The 14242-nt window shown below is 43.4% G+C and overlaps 12 non-coding genes and 6 pseudogenes across 12 annotated transcripts; all 18 read left to right on the top strand.

Moving 5' to 3' along the window:
- Positions 1-497: 497 nt before the first annotated feature.
- On the top strand, positions 498-616 carry LOC142509053 (5S ribosomal RNA). Its single transcript, XR_012807243.1, has one exon. It is a non-coding gene; the product is annotated as a 5S ribosomal RNA (ribosomal RNA).
- A 684-nt stretch (positions 617-1300) lies between these two features.
- LOC142513862 (5S ribosomal RNA) lies at positions 1301-1419 on the top strand. Its single transcript, XR_012809786.1, has one exon. It is a non-coding gene; the product is annotated as a 5S ribosomal RNA (ribosomal RNA).
- A 684-nt stretch (positions 1420-2103) lies between these two features.
- On the top strand, positions 2104-2222 carry LOC142517131 (5S ribosomal RNA). Its single transcript, XR_012812890.1, has one exon. It is a non-coding gene; the product is annotated as a 5S ribosomal RNA (ribosomal RNA).
- Positions 2223-2902: 680 nt separating this feature from the next.
- On the top strand, positions 2903-3021 carry LOC142511676 (5S ribosomal RNA; annotated as a pseudogene).
- A 681-nt stretch (positions 3022-3702) lies between these two features.
- Positions 3703-3821, top strand: LOC142511393 (5S ribosomal RNA; annotated as a pseudogene).
- Positions 3822-4513: 692 nt separating this feature from the next.
- Positions 4514-4632, top strand: LOC142510607 (5S ribosomal RNA; annotated as a pseudogene).
- Positions 4633-5317: 685 nt separating this feature from the next.
- On the top strand, positions 5318-5436 carry LOC142512132 (5S ribosomal RNA; annotated as a pseudogene).
- A 516-nt stretch (positions 5437-5952) lies between these two features.
- Positions 5953-6071, top strand: LOC142514803 (5S ribosomal RNA). Its single transcript, XR_012810680.1, has one exon. It is a non-coding gene; the product is annotated as a 5S ribosomal RNA (ribosomal RNA).
- A 658-nt stretch (positions 6072-6729) lies between these two features.
- On the top strand, positions 6730-6848 carry LOC142506651 (5S ribosomal RNA). The gene has a single exon (XR_012804936.1). It is a non-coding gene; the product is annotated as a 5S ribosomal RNA (ribosomal RNA).
- A 685-nt stretch (positions 6849-7533) lies between these two features.
- Positions 7534-7652, top strand: LOC142516905 (5S ribosomal RNA). The gene has a single exon (XR_012812676.1). It is a non-coding gene; the product is annotated as a 5S ribosomal RNA (ribosomal RNA).
- A 730-nt stretch (positions 7653-8382) lies between these two features.
- Positions 8383-8501, top strand: LOC142510602 (5S ribosomal RNA; annotated as a pseudogene).
- Positions 8502-9185: 684 nt separating this feature from the next.
- Positions 9186-9304, top strand: LOC142516421 (5S ribosomal RNA). The gene has a single exon (XR_012812216.1). It is a non-coding gene; the product is annotated as a 5S ribosomal RNA (ribosomal RNA).
- A 684-nt stretch (positions 9305-9988) lies between these two features.
- Positions 9989-10107, top strand: LOC142509132 (5S ribosomal RNA). The gene has a single exon (XR_012807319.1). It is a non-coding gene; the product is annotated as a 5S ribosomal RNA (ribosomal RNA).
- A 684-nt stretch (positions 10108-10791) lies between these two features.
- LOC142508790 (5S ribosomal RNA) lies at positions 10792-10910 on the top strand. Its single transcript, XR_012806993.1, has one exon. It is a non-coding gene; the product is annotated as a 5S ribosomal RNA (ribosomal RNA).
- A 683-nt stretch (positions 10911-11593) lies between these two features.
- Positions 11594-11712, top strand: LOC142511327 (5S ribosomal RNA; annotated as a pseudogene).
- A 683-nt stretch (positions 11713-12395) lies between these two features.
- Positions 12396-12514, top strand: LOC142510457 (5S ribosomal RNA). Its single transcript, XR_012808567.1, has one exon. It is a non-coding gene; the product is annotated as a 5S ribosomal RNA (ribosomal RNA).
- Positions 12515-13196: 682 nt separating this feature from the next.
- LOC142506478 (5S ribosomal RNA) lies at positions 13197-13315 on the top strand. Its single transcript, XR_012804769.1, has one exon. It is a non-coding gene; the product is annotated as a 5S ribosomal RNA (ribosomal RNA).
- Positions 13316-13997: 682 nt separating this feature from the next.
- LOC142506477 (5S ribosomal RNA) lies at positions 13998-14116 on the top strand. Its single transcript, XR_012804768.1, has one exon. It is a non-coding gene; the product is annotated as a 5S ribosomal RNA (ribosomal RNA).
- The last annotated feature ends 126 nt before the right edge of the window (positions 14117-14242 follow it).

Below are 14242 nucleotides of genomic sequence, written 5' to 3'. Positions count from 1 at the left end.
TGAGCTGGCGAGATTTTAGCCGAATTCTTTCTCTAAGACCCTCTAATTTGCGATTTTTCGCTTCTGTTAAGCTTCTATTTCCTCGAGAAATCCTTTTAGGAAGTCCGAAATTATTCTGGTTCCATTTTATCGTATCCCAGGCATAATAATAGCTTTATATTCGCTATTTTCTTCTTCTTATTTTATTTTCTATTTTCTGGGAACATTTAGCGATTTTTGTTGTCGTGAGCCGGTTCTGTGCGGAAGGGTATGAAGCAGATTACTCCGGAGACGGTTAACTCATTAAAAACAATTATTTCGATTGTTTTATCCATAATTTACGTAAAGGGTCGCGACACGAGGACTTCCCAGGGAGGTCACCCATCCTAGCTCTGCCATCGCGCCAGAACGCTTAACTTCATGGTTCTGATTGGGCGAGAGCAGTGCCGCGTGTTGTCCATCGCCGCCTGCTCCACACGTACTTGAGGGATATAAGAATAAACATCCCACTCAATGTCGGGTGCGATCATACCAGCACTAATGCACCGGATCCCATCAGAACTCCGAAGTTAAGCGTGCTTGGGCGAGAGTAGTACTAGGATGGGTGACCCCCTTGGAAGTCCTCGTGTTGCATCCATTTTCGTGTTTTTCAATTTTTGATTACTTGTTAACAGACTATTTTCGGCTCAAATCATCTGAATCTCGATCGGGACGAGATAAGACATGTGAAAACAACGTAGCTCGGACACTGCCAAATTTGGACAAAATTGTAGGCTAATTTGGTTGTAAACGGGCAAACGAACGAGACTCACTACTCCACAATGTGCTGGCGAGATTTTAACCGAATTCCTTCTCTAAGACACTCTAGTTTGCGATTTTCTGCTTCTGTTAAGGTTCCGTTTCCTCGAAAAATCCGCTTAGGAAGTCCGAAATTTGATTCCGGTTCCATTTCATCGTATCCCAGGCATAATAATAGCTTTACATTCGCTATTTTCTTCTTATAATTTTCTTTTCTATTTTCTGGGAACATTTAGCGATTTTTGTTGTCTTGAGCAGGTTTAGTGCGGAAGGGTATGACGCATATTACTCCGGAGACGGTTAACTCGTTAAAAACAATTATTTCAACTGTTTTATCCATAATTTACGTAAACGGTCGTGACACGAGGACTTCCCATGGAGGTCACCAATCCTAGCTCTGCCATCGCGCCAGAACGCTTAATTTCATGGTTCTGATTGGGCGAGAGTAGTGCCGCGTGTTGTCCATCGACGCCCGCGCCACACGTACTCGAGGGAAGTAATAATAAACATCCCACTATATGTCGGGAGCGATCATACCAGCACTAATGCACCGGATCCCATCAGAACTCCGAAGTTAAGCGTGCTTGGGCGAGACCAGTACTAAGATGGGTGACCCCCTGGTAAGTCCTCGTGTTGCTCCCCTTTTCGTGTTTTTCTATTTTTGATTACTTGTTTACAGACGATTTTCGGCTCAAATTATCTGAATCTCGATCGGGACCAGATAAGACATGTGAAATCAACGTAGCTCGGGCACTGTCGGATTTGGACAAAATTGTAGGCTAATTTGATTATAAACGGGCAAACGAACGAGACTCAGTACTCCGCAATGGGCTGGCGAGATTTTAGCCGAATTATTTCTTTAAGACCCTCTAATTTGCGATTTTTCGCTTCGGTTAAACTTCCGTTTCCTCGAGAAATCCGTTTAGGAATTTCGAAATTCGATTCCGTTTCCATTTTATCGTATCACAGGCATAATAATAGCTTTACATTTGCTATTTTATTCTTCTTATTTTCTTTTCTATTTTCTTGGAAAATTTAGCGATTTTTGTTGTCGTGAGTCGGTTCTGTGCGGAAGGGTATGACGTAGATTACTCCGGAGACGGTTAACTCATTAAAAACAATTATTTCGACTGTTTTAGCTTTAATTTATGTAAACGGTCGCGACACAAGGACTTCCAAGGGAGGTAACCCTTCATAGCTCTTTCATCGCGCCAGAACGCTTAACTTCATGGTTCTGATTGGGCGAGAGCAGTGCCGCGTGTTGTCCATCGCCGCCCGCTCCACACGTACTCGAGGGATATAAGAATAAACATCCCACTCAATGTCGGGTGCGATCATACTAGCACTAATGCACCGGATCCCATCATAACTCCGAAGTTAAGCATGCTTGGGCGAGAGCAGTACTAGGATGGGTGACCCCCTTGGAAGTCCTCGTGTTGCACCCCTTTTCGTGTTTTTGTATTTTTGATTACTTGTTGACAGACTATTTTCGGCTCAAATCATCTGAATCTCGATTAGGACCAGTTAAGACATGTGACAACAACGTAGCTCGGACACTGCAGGATTTGGACAAAATTGTAGGCTAATTGGATTGTAAACGGGCAAACGAACGAGACTCATTACTCCACAATGAGCTGGCGAGATTTTAGCCGAATTGTTTCACTAAGACACTCTAATTTGCGATTTTCCACTTTTGTTAAGCTTCTGTTTCCTCGAGAAATCCGTTAAGGAAGTCCGAAATTCGATTCCGGTTCCATTTTATCGTATCCCGGGCATAATAATAGCTTTACATTCGCTATTTTCTTCTTCTTATTTTTTTCTATTTGCTGTGAACATTTAGCGATTTTGTTGTCGTGAGCCGGTTCGGTGCAGAAGGGCATGAGGCAGATGACTCCGGAGGCGTTTAAGTCATTAAAAATAATTATTTCGACTGTTTTAGCTATAATTATGTAAACGGTCGCAACACAAGGACTTCCAAGGGAGGTCACCCATCCTAGCTCTGTCATCGCGTCAGAACGCTTAAATTCATGGTTCTGATTGGGCGAAAGCAGTGCCGCATGTTGTCCATCGCCGCCCGCGCCACACGTACTCGAGGGATATAAGAATAAACATCCCACACAATGTCGGATGCGAACATACCAGCAGTATTGCACCGGATCCCATCAGAACTCCAAAGTTAAGCGTGCTTTGGCGAGACCAGTACTAGGATGGGCGACACCCTGGGAAGTCCTCGTGTTGCACCTCTTTCCGTTTTTTTCTATTTTTGATTACTTGTTGACAAAAGATTTTTGGCTCAAATCATCTGAATCTCGATCGGGACCAGATAAGACATGTGAAATCAACGTAGCTCGGGTACTGCCGGATTTGGACAAAATTTTAGGCTAATTTGATTGTAAACGGGCAAACGAACAAGACTCTTACTCCGCAATGAGCTGGCGAGATTTTAGCCGAATTCCTTCCCTAAGACCCTCTAATTTGCGATTTTCCGCTTCTGTTAAACTTCCGTTTCCTCGAGAAATCCACTTAGGAAGTCCGAAATTCGATTCCGGTTCCATTTTATCGTATTCGAGGCATAATAATAACTTTACATTCGCTATTTTCTTCTTTTTATTTTTTTTCTATTTCTGGGAACATTTAGCGATTTTTGTTGTCGTGAGCCGGTTCTGTGCGGAAGGGTATGACGCAGATCACTCCGGAGATGGTTAACTTATTAAAAACAATTATTTCGACTGTTATAGCCATAATTTACGTAAACGTTCGCGACACGAGGACTTCCAGGGGTGGTCACCCATCCTAGCTCTGTCATCGCGCCACAATGCTTTACTTCATGGTTCTGATTGGGTAAGAGCAGTGCCGCGTGTTGTCCATCGCCGCCCGCTCCACACGTACTCGAGGGATATAAGAATAAACATCCCACTCAATTTCGGGAGCGATCATGCCAGCACTAATGCATCGGATCCCATCAGAACTTCGAAGTTAAGCGTGCTTGGACGAGACCAGTACTAGGATGGGCGACCCCCTGGAAATTTCTCGGGTTGCACCGATTTTCGTGTTTTTCTATTTTTGATTACTTGTTGACAGACGATTTTTGGCTCAAATCATCTGAATCTCGATCGGGACCAGATAATACATGTGAAATCAACATAGCTTAGGCACTGCCGGATTTGGACAAAATTGTAGGGTAATTTGATTGTAAACGAGCAAACGAACGAGTCTCTTACTCCGCAATGAGCTGGCGAGATTTTAGCCGAATTCCTTCTCTAAGACCCTCTAATTTGCGATTTTCCGCTTTTGTTAAGTTTCCGTTTCCTCGAGAAATCCGTTTAGGATGTCCGAAATTCGATTCCGGTTATATTTTATCGTATCCAAAGCATAATAATAGACTTACATTCGCTATTTTCTTCTTATTATTTTTTTTCTATTTTCTGGGAACATTTAGCGATTTTTGTTGTCGTGAGACGGTTCTATGCGGAAGGGTATGACGCAGATTACTCTGGAGATAGTTAACTCATTAAAAACAATTAAAAACAATTATTTCGACTGTTTTAGATATAATTTACGTAAAATGTCACGACACGAGGACTTTTCAGGGAGGTCACCCATCCTAGCTCTGCCATCGCACCAGAATGCTTAAATTAATGGTTCTGATTGGGCGAGAGCAGTGCCGCGTGTTGTCCATCGCCGCTCGCGCACCACGTACTCTAGGGATATAAGAATAAACATCCCACTTAATGTCGGGTACGATCATACCAGCACAAATGCACCGAATCCCATCAGAACTCCGAAGATAATCGTGCTTGGGCGAGAACAGTACTAGGATAGGTGACCCCGTAAGAAGTCCTCGTGTTGCACCCCTTTTCGTGTTTTTCTATTTTTGATTACTTGTTGACAGACGATTTTCGGCTCAAATCATCTGAATAACGATCGGGACCAGATAAGACATGTGAAATCAACGTAGCTCGGGCACTGCCGGATTCGGACAAAATTGTAGCCTAATTTGATTGTAAACGGGCAAACGAACGAGACTCATTATTCCGCAAATAGCTGGCGAGATTTTAGCCGAATTCCTTCTCTAAGATCCTCTAATTTGCGATTTTCCTCTTCTGTTAAGCTTCTGTTTTCTCGAGAAATCCGCTTAGGAAGTCCGAAATTAGATTCCGGTTCCATTTTATCGTATCCAAGGCATAATAATAGCTTTAAATTCACTATTTTCTTCTTCTTATTTTTTTTTTCTATTTTATGGGAACATTTAGCGATTTTTGTTGTCGTGAGCCGGTTCTGTGCGGAAGGGCATGACGCAGATTACTCCGGAGACGGTTAACTCATTAAAAACAATTATTTCTACTGTTTTAGCTATAATTTACGTAAACGATCGCGACAGGAGGACTTCCGAGGGAGGTCACCCATACTAGCTCTGCCATTGCGACAGAACGCGTAATTTCGTGGTTCTGATTGTGCGAGAGCAGTGCCGCGTGTTGTCCATTGCTGCTCGCGCCACACGTACTCGGGGGATATAAGAATAAACATCCCACTCAATGTAAGGAGCGATCATACCAGCACTAATGCACCGGATCCCATCAGAACTCTGATGTTAAGCGTCATTGGTTGAGACCAGTACTAGGATGGGTGACCCCATGGGAAGTCCTCGTGTAGCACCCCTTTTCGTGTTTTTCTATTTTTGATTATTTGTTGACAGACGATTTTCGGCTCAAATCATCTGAATCTCGATCGGGACCAGATAAGACATGTGAAATAAACGTAGCTCGGGCACTGCCGGATTTGGACAAAATTGTAGGTTAATTTGATTGTAAACGGCCAAATGAACGACACTCATTACTCCGCAATGAGATGGCGAGATTTTAGCCGAATTCCTTCTTTAAGACCATCTAATTTGCGATTTTTCGCTACTGTTAAGCTTTTGTTTCTCTTGACGCAGATTACTCTGGAGACGGTTAACTCATTTAAAACAATTATTTCGACTGTTTTAGCTATAATTTACGTAAACGGTCGCGACAGGAGGACTTCCCAGAGAGGTCAACCATCCTAGCTCTGCCATCGCGCCAGAACGCTTAAATTCATGGTTCCGATTTGGCGAGAGCGGTGCCGCGTGTTGTCCATCACCGTCCGCTCCACACGTACTCGAGGGATATAGGAATAAACATACCACTCAATGTCGGGTGCGATCATACCAGCACTAATGCACCGGATCCCATCAGAACTCCGAAGTTAAGAGTGCTTGGGTGAGACCAGTACCTGGAAGGGTGACCCCCTGGGAAGTCCTCGTGTTGCACTTCTTTTCGTGTTTTTCTATTTTTGATTACTTGTTGACAGACGATTTTCGGCTCAAATCATCTGAATCTCGATTGGGACCAGATAAGACATGTGAAATCAAAGTCGCTCGGGCACTGCCGGATTTGGAAAAATTGTAGCCTAATTTGATTGTAAACGGGCAAACGAACGAGACTCAATACTCCGCAACGAGGTGGCGAGTATTAGACGAATTCCTTCTCTAAGACCCTCTAATTTGCGATTTTCAGCTTCTGTTTCCTCGAGAGGAAGTTCTAAATTCGATTCCGGTTCCATTTTATCGTATCCTAGGCATAATAATATCTTTACATTCGCAATTTTTTTCTACTTAAATTTTTTTCTATTTACTGGGAACATTTAGCGATTTTCGTTGTCTTGAGGGTTCTGTGGGGAAGGGTATGACGCAGATTACTCCGGAGACGGTTAACTCATTAAAAACAATTATTTCGATTGTTTTATCCATAATTTAAGTAAACGGTCTCGACACGAGGACTTCCCAGGGAGGTCACCCATCCTAGCTCTGCCATCGCGCCAGAACGCTTAACTTCATGGTTCTGATTAGGCGAGAGCAGTGCCGCGTGTTCTCCATCTCCGCCGCTCCACACGTTCTCGAAGGATATAAGAACAAACATCCCACTCAATTTCGGGTGCGATCATACCAGTACTAATGCACCGGATCCCATCAGAACTCCAAAGTTAAGCATGCTTGGGCAAGAGCAGTACTAGGATGGGTGACCCCCTTGGAAGTCCTCGGGTTGCACCCCTTTTCGTGTTTTTCTATTTATGATTACTTGTTGACAGACGATTTTCGGCTCAAATCATCTGAATCTCGATCGGGACCAGATAAGACATGTGAAATCAACGTAGTTCCTGCACTGCCGGATTTGGACAAAATTTTATCTTATTTTGATTGTAAACGGGCAAACGAACGAGACTCATTACTCCGCAATGAGCTGGCGAGATTTTAGTCGAATTCCTTCTTTAAGACCCACTAATTTGCGATTTTCCGCTTCTGTTAAGCTTCCGTTTCCTCGAGAAATCCCCTTAGGAAGTCCGAAATTCGATTCCGGTTCCATTTTATCGTATCCGAGGCATAATAATAGCTTTACATTCGCTATTTTCTTCTTATTATTTTTTTTTCAATTTTCTGGGAATATTTAGCGATTTTTGTAAACGTGAGCCGGTTCTGTGCGGAATGGTATGACGCAGATTACTCCGGAGATGGTTAACTCATTAAAAACAATTTTTCGATTGTTTTAGCCATAATTTACGTAAACGTTCGCGACACGAGGACTTCCCAGGGAGGTCACCCATCCTAGCTCTTCCATCGCGCCAGAACGCTTAACTTCATGGTTCTGATTGGGCGAAAGCAGTGCCGCGTGTTGTCCATCATCATCCGCTCCACACGTACTCGAGGGATATATAAGAATAAACATCCCACTCAATGTCGGGTGCGATCATACCAGCACTAATGCATCGGATTCCATCAGAACTCTGAAGCTAAGCGTGCTTGGGCGAGGGCAGTATTGGGATGGGTGACCCCCGGGGAAATCCTCGTGTTGCACCCCTTTTCGTGTTTTTCTATTTTTGATTAATTAGTAACAGACGATTTTTGGCTCAAATCTTCAAAATCTCAATCGGATCAGATAAGACATGTGAAATCAAACTAGCTCGGGCACTGCCGAATTTGGAAAAAATTGTAGCCTAATTTGATTGTAAACGGACAAACGAACGAAACTCATTACTCTGCAATGAGCTGGTGAGATTTTAGCCGAATTCCTTCTCTACTCATTACTCTGCAATGAGCTGGTGATATTTTAGCCGAATTCCTTCTCTAAGACCCTCTAATTTGCGATTTTCCGCTTCTGTTAAGCTTCTGTTTCCTCGAGAAATCCGTTTAGGAAGTCCGAAATTCGATTCCAGTTACATTTTATCGTATCTGTGGCATAATAATAGCTTTACATTCGCTATTTTCTTCTTCTTATTTTTTTCTATTTTATGGGAACATTTAGCGATTTTGTTGTTGTGAGCCGGTTTTGTGCGGAAGGGTATGACGTAGATTACTCCGGAGATGGTTAACTCAATAAAAACCATTTTTTCGACTCTTTTAGCTATAATTTACGTAAACGGTTGCGACACGAGGACGTCCCAGGGAGGTCACCCATCCTCGCTCTGCCATCGTGCCAGAACGCTTAACATCATGGTTCCGATTGTGCGAGAGCAGTGCCGCGTCTTGTCCATCACCGCCCGCTCCACACGTACTCGAGGGATATAAGAATAAACATCCCACTCAATGTCGGGTATGATCATACCAGCACTAATTCAATGGATCCCATCAGAACTCCGAAGTTAAGCGTGTTTGGGCGAGACCTGTACTAGGATGGGTGACCCCCTTGGAAGTTCTCGTGTTGCACACCTTTTTGTGTTTTTCTATTTTTGATTACTTGTTGACAGACGATTTTCGGCTCAAATCATCTGAATCTCGATCGGGACCAGATAAGACATGTGAAATCAACGTAGCTAGGGCACTGCCGGATTTGGACAAAATTGTAGCCTAATTTGATTGTAAACGGGCAAACGAACGAGACTCATTACTCGGCAATTAGCTGGCGAGATTTTTGCCGAATTCCTTTTCTAAGACCCTCTAATTTGCGATTTTCTGCTTCTGTTAAGCTTCCGTTTCCTCGAGAAATTCGTTTAGGAAGTCCGAAATTTGATTCCGGTTCCATTTTATCGTATCCCAGGCATAATAATAGCTTTACATTCGCTATTTTCTTCTTCTTATTTTTTTTTCTATTTTCTGGTAATATTTAGCGATTTTTGTAAACGTGAGCCGGTTCTGTGCGGAAGGGTATGACGCAGATTACTCTAGAGACGGTTAACTCATTAAAAACAATTATTTCGACTGTTTAAGCTATAATTTACGTAAACGGTCGCGGCAAGAGGACTTCCCAGGGAGGTCACCCATCCTAGCTCTGCCATCACGCTAGAACGCTTAACTTCGTGATTCTGATTGGGCGAGAGAAGTGCCGCGTGTAGTCCATCGCCGCCCGCGCCACACGTACTCGAGGGATATAAGAATAAACACCCCACTCAATGTTTGTTGTGATCATACCAGCACTAATGCACCGGATCCCATCAGAAATCCGAAGTTAAGCGTGCTTGGGCGAGACCAGTACTAGGATGGGTGACCCCCTGGGAAGTCCTCGTGTTGCATGCCTTTTCGTGTTTTTCTATTTTTGATTAATTGTTGACGGACGATTTTCGGCTAAGAACATCTGAATCTCGATCAGGACAAGATAAGACATGTGAAATAAACATAGCTCGAGAACTGCAGGATTTGGACAAAATTGTAGCCTAATTTGATTGTAAACGGGCAAACGAACGAGACTCATTACTCTGCAATGAGCTGGCGATATTTTAGCCGAATTCCTTATCTAAGACCCTCTAATTTGCGATTTTTCGCTTCTGTTAAGCTTCTATTTCCTCAAGTAATCCGCTTAGGAAGTCCGAAATTCGATTACGGTTACATTTTATCGTACCTCTGGAATAATAATAGCTTTACATTCGCTATTTTCTTCTTCTTATTTTTTTTCCTATTTTCTGGGAACATTTAGAGATTTTTGTTGTCGTGAGCCGGTTCAGTGCGGAAGGATATGACGCAAATTATTCCGGAGACGGTTAACTCATTAAAAACAATTATTTCGACTCATTTAGCTATAATTTACGTAAACGGTCGCGAGACGAGGACTTCCCAGGGAGGTCACCCATCCTGGCTCTGCCATCGCGCCAGAATGCTTAACTTCATGGTTCTGATTGGGCGAGAGCAGTGCCGCGTGTTGTCCATCGCCGCCCGCTCCACACGTACTCGAGAGATATAAGATTAAACATCTCACTCAATGTCAAGTGCGATCATACCAGCACTAATGCACCGGATCCCATCAGAACTCCGAAGTTAAGCGTGCTTGGGTGAGACCAGTATTAGGATGAATGACCCCCTGAGAAGTCCTCGTGTTGCATGCCTTTTTGTGTTTTTCTATTTTTGAATAATTATTGACATACGATTTTCGGCTCAAAACATCTGAATCTCGATCGGGACAAGATAAGACATGTAAAATCAACGTAGCTCGGGCACTGCCGGATTTTGACAAAATTGTAGCCTAATTTGATTGTAAACGGGCAAACGAAGGAGACTCATTACTCCGCAATGAGCTGGCGAGATTTTAGCTGAATTTCTTCTCTAAGACCCTCTAATTTGCGATTTTTCTCTTCTGTTAAGCTTCCGTTTCCTCGAGAAATCCGCTTAGGAAGTCAGAAATTCGATTCCGGTTCCATTTTATCGTATCTCAGGCATAAGAATAGCTTTACATTCGCTATTTTCTTCTTCATATTTTTTTTCCTATTTTCTAGGAACATTTAGCGATTTTTGTTGTCGTGAGCCGGTTCTTTGCGGAAGGGTATGACGTAGATTACTCCGGAGACGGTTAACTCATTAAAAACAATTATTTCGACTGTTTTAGCTATAATTTACGTAAACGGTCGCGATACGAGGACTTCCTAGGGAGGTCACCCATCCTAGCTCTGCCATCGCGCCAGAACACTTAACTTCATGGTTCTGATTGGGCGAGAGCAGTGCCGCGTTTTGTCCATCGCCGCCCTCGCCACACGTACTCGACGGATATAAGAATAAACATCCCATTCAATTTCGTGTGCGATCATACCAGCACTAATGCACCGGATCCCATCAGAACTCCGAAGTTATGCGTGATTGGGCGAGACAACTATTAGGATGGGTGACCCTCTGGGAAGTCCTCGTGTTGCATGCCTTTTCATGTTTTTCTATTTTTGAATAATTGTTGACAGACGATTTTCTGCTCAAAACATCTGAATCTCGATCGGGACAAGATAAGACATATGAAATAAACGTAGCTCGAGCACTGCCGGATTTGGACAAAATTGTAGGCTAATTTGATTGTAAACGGGCAAACGAACGAGACTCATTACTCCGCAAAGAGCTGGCGAGATTTTAGCCGAATTTCTTCTCTAAGACCCTCTAATTTGCGATTTTTCGTTTCTCTTAAATTTCTGTTTCCTTGAGAAATCCGCTTGGAAAGTCCGAAATTCGATTCTGGCTTAATTTTATCGTATCCCATGCATAATAACATCTTTACATTCGCTATTTTCTTCTTCTTATTTTATTTCTATTTTCTGGGAACATTTAGCGATTTTTATTTTCGCGAGCCGGTTCTGTGCGGAAGGGTATGATGCAGATTACTCCAGAGACGGTTAAATCATTAAAAACAATTATTTCGAGTGTTTTAGCTATAATTTACGTAAACGGTCGCGACACGAGGACTTCCTAGGGAGGTCACCCATCCTAGCTCTGCCATCGCGCCAGAACGCTTAACATCATGGTTCTGATTGGGCGAGAGCAGTGCCGCGTGTTGTCCATCTCCGCCCGCGCCACACATACTCGAGGTATATAAAAATAAACATCCCACTCAATGTCGGGTGCGATCATACCAGCACTAATTCACCGGATCCAATCAAAACTCCAAAGTTAAGCGTGCTTGGGTGAGACCAGTACTAGGATGGGTGACCCCCTGGGAAGTCCTTGTGTTGCCACTCCTTTTCGTGTTTTTCTATTTTAGATTACTTGTTGACAAACGATTTTCGGATCAAATCATCTGAATCTCGATCGGGACCGGATAAGAGATGTTAAATCAACGTAGCTCGGGCACTGCCGGATTTGGACAAAATTTTAGCCTAATTTGATTGTAAAACGGCAAACGAACGAGACTCATTACTCCGCAATGAGCTGGCAAGATTTTAGCCGAATCCCTTCTTTAAGACCCTCTAATTTGCGATTTTCCGCTTCTGTTAAGCTTCTGTTTCCTCGAGAAATCAGCTTTGGAAGTCCGAAATTTTATTTCGGTTCCATTTTATCGTATCCCAGGGATAATAATAGCTCTACATTTGCTATTTTCTTATTCTTATTTTTTTCTATTTTCTTAGAACTTTTAGCAATTTTTGTTGTCGTGAGCCGGTTCCCTGCGGAAGGGTATGACGCAGATTACTCCGGATACGGTTAACTCATTAATAACAATTATTTCGACTGTTTTAGCCATAATTTACGTAAACGGTCGCGACACGAGGACTTCTCAGGGAGGTCACACATCCTAGCTCTGCCATCGTGCCAGAACGCTTAACTTCATGGTTATGATTGGGCGAGAGCAGTGCCGCGAGTTGTCCATCGCCGCCCGCTCCACATGTACTCGAGGGATATAAGAATGAACATCCCACTCAATGTCGGGTGCGATCAAACCAACACTATTGTTCCGGATCCCATCAGACATCTGAAGTTAAGCGTGGTTGGGCGAGAGCAGTACTAGGATGGGTGACCCCCTGGAAAGTCCTCGTGTTGCACCCCTTTTCGTGTTTTTCAATTTTTTATTACTTGTTGACAGAAGATTTTCGGCTCAAATCAACTAAATCTCGATCGGGACCAGATAAGACATGTGAAATCAACGTAGCTCGGGCACTGCCGGATTTGGACTAAATTGTAGCCTTATTTGATTGTAAACGGGCAAACGAACGAGACTCATTACTCCGCAATGAGCTGACGAGATTTTAGCCAAATTCCTTCTCTAAGACCATCTAATTTGCGATTTTCCATTTCTGCTAAGCTTCCGTTTCCTCGAGAAATCCGCTTTGGAAGTCCGAAATTCGATTTCGGTTCCATTTTATCGTATCCCAGGGATAATAATAGCTTTACATTCGCTATTTTCTTATTCTTATTTTTTTCTATTTTCTTAGAACATTTAGCGATTTTTGTTGTCGTGAGCTGGTTCTGTGCGGAAGGGTATAACGCAGATTACTCCGGAGATGGTTAACTCATTAAAAACAATTATTTCGACTGTTTTAGCCATAATTTACGTAAACGGTCGCGACACGAGGGCTTCTCAGGGAGGTCACGCATCCTAGCTCTTCCATCGTGCCAGAACGCTTAACTTCATGGTTATGATTGGGCGAGAGCAGTGCCGCGAGTTGTCCATCGCCGCCCGCTCCACATGTACTCGAGGGATATAAGAATGAACATCCCACTCAATGTCGGGTGCGATCAAACCAACACTAATGCACCGGATCCCATCAGACATCTGAAGTTAAGCGTGGTTGGGCGAGAGCAGTACTAGGATGGGTGACCCCCTGGGAAGTCCTCGTGTTGCACCCCTTTTCGTGTTTTTCAATTTTTTATTACTTGTTGACAGAAGATTTTCGGCTCAAATCAACTGAATCTCGATCGGGACCAGATAAGACATGTGAAATCAACGTGGCTCGGGCACTGCCGGATTTGGACTAAATTGTAGCCTTATTTGATTGTAAACGGGCAAACGAACGAGACTCATTACTCCGCAATGAGCTGACGAGATTTTAGCCAAATTCCTTCTCTAAGACCATCTAATTTGCGATTTTCCGCTTCTGTTAAGCTTCCGTTTCCTCGAGAAATCCGCTTTGGAAGTCCGAAATTCGATTTCGGTTCCATTTTATCGTATCCCAGGGATAATAATAGCTTTACATTCGCTATTTTCTTATTCTTATTTTTTTCTATTTTCTTAGAACATTTAGCGATTTTTGTTATCGTGAGCTGGTTCTGTGCGGAAGGGTATAACGCAGATTACTCCGGAGACGGTTAACTCATTAAAAACAATTATTTCGACTGTTTTAGCCATAATTTACGCAAACGATCGCGACACGAGGACTTCTCAGGGAGGTCACGCATCCTAGCTCTGCCATCGTGCCAGAACGCTTAACTTAATGGTTATGATTGGGCGAGAGCAGTGCCGCGAGTTGTCCATCGCCGCCCGCTCCACATGTACTCGAGGGATATAAGAATGAACATCCCACTCAATGTAGGGTGCGATCAAACCAACACTAATGCACCGGATCCCATCAGACATCTGAAGTTAAGCGTGGTTGGGCGAGAGCAGTACTAGGATGGGTGACCCCCTGGGAAGTCCTCGTGTTGCACCCCTTTTCGTGTTTTTCAATTTTTTATTACTTGTTGACAGAAGATTTTCGGCTCAAATCAACTGAATCTCGATCGGGAACAGATAAGACATGTGAAATCAACGTAGCTCGGGCACTGCTGGATTTGGAC

Source organism: Primulina tabacum, chromosome 10 (assembly GCF_025594145.1).
Source record: "Primulina tabacum isolate GXHZ01 chromosome 10, ASM2559414v2, whole genome shotgun sequence".
Lineage (NCBI taxonomy): Eukaryota > Viridiplantae > Streptophyta > Magnoliopsida > Lamiales > Gesneriaceae > Primulina > Primulina tabacum.
This window is presented reverse-complemented; position numbering and strand designations above follow the sequence as displayed.